Source organism: Chinchilla lanigera, unplaced genomic scaffold, assembly GCF_000276665.1.
Source record: "Chinchilla lanigera isolate Chin_1 unplaced genomic scaffold, ChiLan1.0 scaffold00105, whole genome shotgun sequence".
NCBI lineage: Eukaryota > Metazoa > Chordata > Mammalia > Rodentia > Chinchillidae > Chinchilla > Chinchilla lanigera.
The window spans coordinates 5,511,590-5,520,688 of NW_004955506.1; the positions used below are offsets into that span (position 1 = coordinate 5,511,590).

The 9,099-nt window shown below is 46.4% G+C and overlaps 1 pseudogene; it reads left to right on the forward strand.

Annotated features, from left to right (window-relative positions):
* The first annotated feature begins 4,493 nt into the window (after window positions 1–4,493).
* On the forward strand, window positions 4,494–7,153 carry LOC102027768 (annotated as a pseudogene).
* Window positions 7,154–9,099: the final 1,946 nt, after the last annotated feature.

Here is a 9,099-nt window from a genome sequence, read left to right on the forward strand (position 1 = left end):
GCCTGGATTTACATTGGCTTTACCTTGGATGCCTTGCAGTTTCCAATAACACAGAGGGAGGAGTGGCGAGGAACCTGCACGGAGGAGTGGGACTGGGAGACGGAGACAGACAGGCGAGGCTGCATCAGCCGATGCCAGGAGCTGCCCACAGCACAACTGGCCACTTAACGCCTCTGCGCGCTGCCTGACTCTCTGGTGCCTGGGGAAGATGAGCAGCTGACTCCACCTCAGTGCTTCTGAGATCCTCCTACCCACTCTCCATTCTGAATAACACTACCCCAAACTCTGCTCAGACCTTCAAAAAAGCCTGTCTCAACACAGGATCTGCTCCCTCCAGCACGATGGCCTGATGCTGCCGCCTCCCCCGCCCCCCTTCAGGGCACTGGACTCAGAACTTTCATACTGAGCTCCATCCCCTCCCCTTTTTCTCTCATTTTTTTTTCCTTCCCCCTTTTTCTTTTCTTTTTTTTTTTTCTTTCTTCTTTTTTCTGAGACAAGGTCTTGCTAAATCACTAAGTTGCCTAGGCTGGGCTTTAGCTTACAATCCTCCTGCCTCAGCTTCCCAGAGTGCCCCAGCACTTAAACAAATTCTCTTGGACTGAATTGAAGAAAAATGTATCCCATGCTGACTTCTATTTCTAGAATTCTAGTTTAAGAAAAATATTAAAGAAGCTAAAATAAGAATAAAATCCAAGTTCTCCTAACAACTTAGTGAGCAGCCAGATAAAGGCTCCCATTCTGGAGCTGGCTGTGCTACCTGCCTGCCCTCCCAGGGTAGGCCCCTTCAATCTGAGCTATAATATGAAGCCTTCCTGTCCTGAGCTGTAGTATGAAGCCAGAATCAGTCTCCTAACTTCTGCACTGAGCTCTTGGGAGGCCCAGGGAAACATGTACTTGAAAGGCCTCTGAACAATCAGGTAATATAAAATCAAATCTTATTCTACGGGACAAGGCACCAGGAGAAGAAATACGTTCACTCAAAAGTATAGGTCACAGTAGCTGGGTATGGTATCACACACCTGTAATTCCAGCATTTGAGGCTGAGGTAGGAGGATTATGGCAAGTTTGAGGCCAACTTGGACTATATAGTAAGCTCAAGTGTGACCAAAATAACAAAAGGGCATCATGACATTTTCTACATGTTTTCTCCACTAAATTTAAGAACAATATAAGTTGTTTCCTGCTGCTAAATAGTCCTTAGAATTTAGGCAAATTGCTGGGCATACTGGTGCCCTCAGCTTGGGAGGCTGAGGCAGGAGGAGTGCCGTGAGTTTGAGGCCAGTCTGGGTTACAAATTGAGTTCAAGGCCAGCCCCAACAGCATAGCAAGACACTGTCTCAAAAAACAAAGCAAGGGCTGGGGATATAGCTCAGGGGCTTAAGCACCGGACTAGCAAGCGCAAGGTCACGAGTTCAGTTCCCAGTACCAAAAAAACCCAACAACAACGAAAAACAAAACAAAACAAAACAAAAAAGAACTTAGGCAAATAGCACACTCATTTGAGAACACCTCCAGAATCATGAATTGGAAATAATAAAATAGACAATCAACACAAATGGGGCTAGGTATGGTGGTGCATACCTGTTGTTATCCCAGCACGCAGGAGACTGGGGCAGGAGGATCACCGTGTGAGTTCAAGGCCAGCCTGGACTCCAAAGTGAGACCCTGTCTCAAAAAAAAAAAAGAAAAAGAATATTAGTTTATAGTTGCATTAGATACTAATTATGCTGCAGTTTGCTATATGCAGAGGCAGATTTAGGCCAAATTTAATTTAATTTAACATTATCTAGGTAACCTTTGGAGTGTTGTTTAGACCCTGTTTTAGTTACTTTTCTCATTGCTGAGACAAAATACCCAACACCCACAGTTGAAAGAGGAAAGGTTTACTTTGGCTCATAGTTTGTAGGTGTTTCAGCCCATAGTCAGCTGGCTCCAGGGCAGAGTGGCATGGCAAAGGGGCATTGCAAAAGAGAAACAGTCCATGGCAGAGCAGGCGGGAGGCATCAAGCAGGAAGCCTCCCTTTCCCTTTTATCGCATCCAAACTATCAGTCTTTTGGGTGGTACCACTGACACCCAGGGAGGGCTTCCATTATCCACAGCCAGATCTATGCTAACCAATTTAGCTGACATACCCTGAATCCTAGTATCAATAATTCCAGCCACCTCCAAAAAGCCTCACCAAGAGCACAAGGCTTTGGGGGGTATATCTAGATATTAGCCAAGCTGAGCATAAGCATGGGGGCATATACCTGTAATACCAGCACTAAGAGGCTGAGGCAAGAGGACCACTGTGAGTTTGAGGCCGGGCTAGGATACACAGTGAGCTCAAGGTCAGCCTGCCCTACATAGTGAGACCCTGTTTCAAAAAAAACATACAAGCCATAACCCTATAAGATTCAATTCCCTTCCATAAAGAGATTCTAATAGAAAGGCAAATTCTGAGGCTTAGAGGAGCTAAGTACCCAAGATCTAATTTAAAAAGTGCACAGTCAGTAGTACCTAGACTCTCAATTATACACAACATACCGGAAATTATAAAGCACATTATACTTACTTAAAAAGTCAACTTAAAAATAAGTAAATTCATAAATTAAAAGTCAATTTATATTCTTAAATGGTATTTACAACCAGAGTACAGATTGCAATGAAATAAAGTTTTAAAATATTTTAAGAAAGTAAAATAAAATAGCCCAAGAGGAGGCCATGAGGACCTGCTGCGCTGGGGGCAGGCTTTGTGCTGGCCTCCTGCCTCATCCTGCCACACCTCTGAGCCGCAGTGAGCAGGCCTGGGGTTGCAGGTCGGCGCTGGCAGCACCCCCAGCGGGCAGCACTGTCCGGTCCCAGGGTTTGGTGCCGAGGGAAGCCAAAGTGAATGGCATTTCACCTTCCCGTGAGCTGTGGCTGCCCAGAAACACCGCAGACCTGCCTGAGGTGGCCTACGGGATGTGGTCCAAGGCAGTTTCCGGGAGAGTTAAATTATTCTCTGGTGAGTTCAGATACATCTGTTCCAAGACTGAAAGTGCTACTAAAGGGCGTGGACAGCCCCCGCCCACTCCGACGTCTTTGATGATGCTGGAGCACGTGCATGCCCATCACGTCCCGAGTGTGAACGGCTGTGACAGCAAGAGATAATGTTCACACCAAAGACCGGGAGAGTTTCCTGAGGAGTGCCATAGCAAGAGCTTCTTGCTTGGAAATCCAGGGCTGGGCACTGTGGAAGAAATGGAAACTGGCCCTTGAGCCTACTGAGGACATCTGCACTGGCAGGGGAGGGGTGGTGTGATAGCGAGCCAGGTGTGCTTGGAGAACGACCCCACACACCAGCTAGTGCCCCTGGAGATGCGCACCGCCCAGGAGGACACGGAGGAGGAGGGTGTGTCCAGTGGTTCCAAGGAATGCAGTGTGTCTGGTCTTAAAGGAGATTCAGCATCTTTTTTTTGTGAGAATTATGAACAGAAAGAGAAGGGGTACAGTAGATATCGCCATAGCTGTAAAACTTACCAAGCTATCACGTGACACTGTGTGAACATCCACCCTGCCAGTACAGACTGCCCAGTTACACGCTCAGTCACAACCTGGCCTTGCACAGTCCACCTCCACTGAGAAATCGTCCTGATGAGCAGATCCAGCAACACGGAGATCCAGAAGGAAGACTCCAGCTAGGGACCCCCTCCTTCTTTTATGTGGTTTAAAGCAGCAAGCAAGAGGATGTCAAAATGGGTGTGGTGACACACGCCTGTAATCTCAGCACTTAGGAGGCTAAGGCAGGAGGACTGCTGTGAGTTCGAGACCAGCCTGGCCTACATAATGAGTTCAAGGCCAAGCTGAACTACAAAGCAAGACCATGTCTTAAAAAAAAAAAAAAGAGGGGGTGGGGATTTAGCTCAGCGGCAAAAGCGCCTGCCTGGCAAGCGCAAGGTCGTGAGTTCGGTTCCCGGTACCGGAGAAAAACCAAAAAAAAAAAAAAAAAAAAAAAGATGTCTTATGATCACAACTGAGCCAGCGGCTTCTCTCCCTGTCCCTCTGTCTGTATCTGCAGGATCATGGGGATCATCTCCCAACAGCAAGAAGTTATGCAGGAAATCTTGTCTGCAGAGGAGGAGGAGAAAAAGGCGGAGGAACCCCTCACTTCAAATGAGATTAGGGAGGTGTGTAAAATGTAGGAAATAGTGCAAAATTTTGGAAAAAAGCAGCACTCCAATAAGGAAGTAGCAATGCGAGCAACGAATGTGTTTTTTGTTGTTTTTCAGTGCCAGGAATCAAACTCAGGACCTTGCACTTGCCAAGCAGGTGCTTGTGCCACTGAGCTATGTCCTGGACAGATGAATCTGTTTAACAACACAATGTCACATACCTGTGAAATCCTCAAAAGGAGGCAAAAGCAAGCGTCCTGGGTCAGGTGGTTAAAGCAGCTCGAAAAGAAAAAAGATTCCCCTGGAGCCGGTAGATAGCAGTGATTTCATTAGTGATAGTGAAAGCTGTCATCCTAACAATGACACTCCTCACTGTCTCCCTCACACCAGCCTCAAAGGTTTCCAAAGGTAAGTGCAGGTTGATTTTTTTCCTTTTATTTTGTATATTCTTTATTGTTTTGTACTGTATTACAGCCTTGTAATGATTTGTATATGAATATTTTTGGGTTGTGGAGCGAAGCATTTGGGTTTCCATTATTCCTTATGAGGAAATTTGCTGTGATGTACAAGTGCTTCGGATGACAAGCACGTTTTCGGAACAAATTGTGCTTACAAACCAAGGTCTCGCTGTGTTTGCATCGGCCGCGCAGGGCCAGTACCTCACCCATCCAGAGGCATAGGCTCTGCACCGGGGACAGCTAGGCTGCCGGGGTCCTGCAGCGTGGGGAGGTGGTCAAAGCCCGTGCCAGGATTGAAGACATTCACTGACCGCACGGAGACCCAGTGCAGCTGCCGGGACAGGAACTCCGGGACCTGCTGCTCCTGTGCAAGAAGCTCAGATGGGAGAGGCCGCTGCCTGTGGGGAGCCCGCAAGGCGCAGCTCCTGGAGCACGCACAGTTGGGCGCATGCGCGGCAGAGACAGCAGGGCCGCCAGTTCTCCTCCAGTCGCTGTCCTTCCTCTCCAGGCACCTGAAGAGGCATGTTCCTGTCCTGCTCCCCCGGTCCAAGAACGGGCTTCAAGAGCCCACAGAGAAACGTCACAGTTCCTTTTTCCAGATGTCTTGCTGTGTTTGTGAGGTTTATGGGACCTTTCGAGGAGCCATGTTTCATTCCTGGTCAGAATGTCAAGCTTGATCTGCTTTTCAACTCCAACTCCAACCCCAACAAGACCACGCAAGCTGAACTGATGAGAGATCGTCATGTCAAGGATCCAAGGGCTGACACGCAGGGTTTGCCCGTGTCTAGAGAGTTTTTAAGAGCTCTAGTCCTCGAAGTAGGACCTCCCCAGTTTAATAACGCGTGAATTTCTACTCTTCTGTGAGGCTGACCTGCTATTTACTAGGGAATTCCTCCAACAATGTGGAGCGACTACAGTTCTGCCCCAACAAATATATTCCCCCATCCTCTTTAGCCAGTATGATCCAAAGAGTGTTTATAATCAGAAATTCCTGGTGACAACCATTTCTCCTTTAATCAAAAAGCTGGCTTCTGGCTAGTTGTGGTGGCACACGCCTATAATCCCAGCACTCGGGAGGCTGAGGCAGGAGGACTGCCATACATTTGAGGCTGGCATGGACTACATAGTGAGCTCAAGACCAGTCTGGACTACACAGTGAGACCCTGCCTCAAAAAACTAAAAACCTGACTAACTAACTAAATAAATAAATAAATAAAAAGGCTTTTGGAGAAACTACGGGTTTGCATTCCTTTGTATTTGTAAAAGGAACCTTGGGGCTGGGGGATATAGCTCAGTGGCATGGTGCCTGCCTGGCAAGCGCAAGGTCCTGAGTTCGATTCCCCATTCCAAAAATAAATAAATAAAATAAAATAAAATAAAAGCGACCTTGCCCAAGTGGGTGGCTTTGATTTGAAGACACCGAGGAGCCAGGAGGCAGTAGTTTACTTTCTGTCTTCTGGAGCCTCAATCTGGATCCCAAACAGCACAAAATGGGCTTGAGTCCAAAGCGTCTACACAGCAGTTGGCTGGAACCTGCCTAGAAAAGAATAACCCCAGTTATAGTTACTGCAGCAACAGAAACGGCTCCATGAGGACAGCTTCCTGTCCAGCTCTGCTGGAGAGACATTTTAATTATTTATTTTTTAAACTTGTTTTAGTATGATCAGTTTTTCTTTGTTGTTTTATTTATGGTTTGATTGTTTTTTAGAGATAGGACTTTTTTGTTTCTTTGCTGTTTTCTGAGTACAGGTTAGCCTAGAATTCACTATGCAAGCCAGGCTGGCCTTAAACTCACAGCAGTCTTCCTGCCTCTGGCTCCCAAGTGCTGGGAATAACAGGCATGCACCACCATGGCCAGCATATGATCAGTTTTTGAAGTTTATACAAGGATATATATTTTCCAAGTCATTTTTTTCTTTCTTTCTTTTTTTTTGGTCTATTTGAGACAGGGTCTCACTATGCAGTTCAGGTTTGCTTTTAAACACACTTTGTAAGCCAGGCTGACCTTGAACTCAAAATGATCCTCAGCCTCCCAAGTGCTGGGATTACAGATGTGTGCCACCATGCCTGGCTCAGCACTGGGCCTTTGTACAAAAAAAAAAAGTGACCAATGCTTGTTTTTGAACACATATTTCTAAACATTATGTATCCAACCTGCTTACGCCTGACTTGAAACGTTCCTGATGAACAAAACTTCCATGCTTTTTGCATTTCTTTTCCAGACCCTCTCTATAGTCCAATGACAAAACCACGTAAATGCTCCTAGAATCACTATAACAAAAACACCGTAACTAATCAATGCTCTGTTGTGACTATGAACCTTGTACAGAGTCTACCTTTTGTTGTTGCTGTTACAACCAAATTGCGCTGCGTTCTAGTTGTCAAATAAGGAAACGTGTCAACAGCGGCGGCATCATCTCCAGCAGCTCCCGAAGCAGCTGTTGCCCCCAAACTGTGCCTCCGCTCCAAGCCCCAGGGGCTCCTATGGCGGGGTGAGAGGAAGCACGGGGACCAGCGATGGCTCTTACGGCACCTTCTCCCCTCCAGAGTCTTCTCTTTAGAGCGTAAAAACTAACCATTACGGTGATACGTGAGAAGCAGGGTAATAATACTCGTGTGTGTAAACAGCTAACGCCAACATCGCGGGGGGCGGGGGGAACACACGGTTTAGTTCATTGCATCTCGTTAAATCGGTAGCGTTGGTTCCTTCATTCTTTAATGGCTCTTGTTTTATCCTTTGCATCTGAAATACCTTTCATTTATTTTCTATCCCTGGTTTAGAGCTCTGCCACTTCTGAGTCCCCACTAATAGCATTTACGTGTGCCAGGAGTATGGTGAGTATGTTTTATTTGCAGTAAATGGATTTCCAAAGATTTCCTTTTGAAAATACTTTCCCCCTCACTCCTTAATTTTTACATTCTTATTTTGTAAAAATGTTAAGTGTCCTGCGTGGTGGTGAAGGCCTGTAATCCCAGCAGTTGGAAGGCTGAGGCAGGAGGATCAATGTTTGAGGCCAGTCTAAACGACTGAGCAAAACCCTGTCTCAAGAAATAAGAAAAATAATAATATAAATAAATAAATAAATATAAATAAATATGTTAAATGCTCTTGAGCAACGTTGGTGCTCGCATGTTTTGGGGGAAGAGAGAAATGAATCTGTCATTATGTAAGAATGTTTTCAACCCACATATCAAAAAAAATCAACCCACATATCAAATGTGCCTTAAGAGTTTTTTTTTTCATTTAGATTTAAATAGTTGATAGACTGGTCATTTTATTTTATTTATTTATTCATTTTGGACACAGGGTCTCACTGTACAACCCAGGCTAGCCTTGGACTTGCAGTGATCCTCCTGCCTCAGCCTCCTGAGTGCTGAAATCACAGCCCTGCACCACCCACGCCCACCCCGTGGAGATCAGTTTATTTGTAAATAGGCTTTTGTTTGTTTGGAAAAATTAACCAGGGAAAGGTAAATAGATAGACAGACAGACAGCCAAAGAAAGAAGAGGCAGCAAAGGCCCGAGGCAGAACCCTGAAGAAGCAGCAAAGGCCAGAGAGCGCCACCACCTGGCCGGGAAGTCAGGTCTGCACTCGGTGACAGCCGCGTCCCAACTGGCAGAGGCGGCGTTTATTGGCTCCCCGCGGGCTGGCCGCAGCTGTGGGTGCTCTTTTCCGTAATCTTCACCACAAGAAGGGAGGATGAGCGCTTGCCCGGACCGGTCTGTCCGAGGCCGTCATAAAGAACCCTATCTAGCCACGTCTCCTTACAAAGGCGCACCTTTCACTCAACCATGTGCACAACGCAGTGACTTCTCAGGAACCCTAGAAAGATGCGACCACCACCTCCACACCCTTCTCTTAGAACATTTCCATCACCCCCGATGTTTCCCTCAAGCCCCTCTGAGTTAATTCCTGTTCCCATCCCAGGAGACGATTAATCTGTTTCTGCCTCTATTAAGCTGCCCTTTCCAGACATTTCCAGAATATGTGCTTTTGCCGGGCATGGTGGCGCACACCTGTAATCCCAGCACTGGAGAGGCTGAGGCAGGAGGATCACTCTGAGTTCAAAGCTACATAGTGAGTTCAAAGCCAGCCTGAACTACACAGGTAGACCCTGTCTAGAAACAAACAAACAAAAAAGAATATGTGCGCTCTGTGTCTGGCATCCTTTATATTTCAAGGCTCATCCAGGCTGCTCTATACATGGAGAAGCTGCCAAACTATTTTCTTTCTTTCTTTTTCTTTCTTTCTTTCTTTCTTTCTTTCTTTCTTTCTTTCTTTCTTTCTTTCTTTCTTTCTTTCTTTCTTCTTTCTTTCTTTCTTTCTCTCTTTCTTCCCAAGACAGGGTCTCTCTATGTAGTTCAGACTGACCCTGAACTCACTATAGAGCCCAGGCTGACCTGGAACTCACTTCCATCCTCCTGCCTCAGCCTCCTGAGTGCTAGGATTACAGGGGTGCGCCACCACACCCAGCTAATTACCAAAGTGGACACATCATTTATACC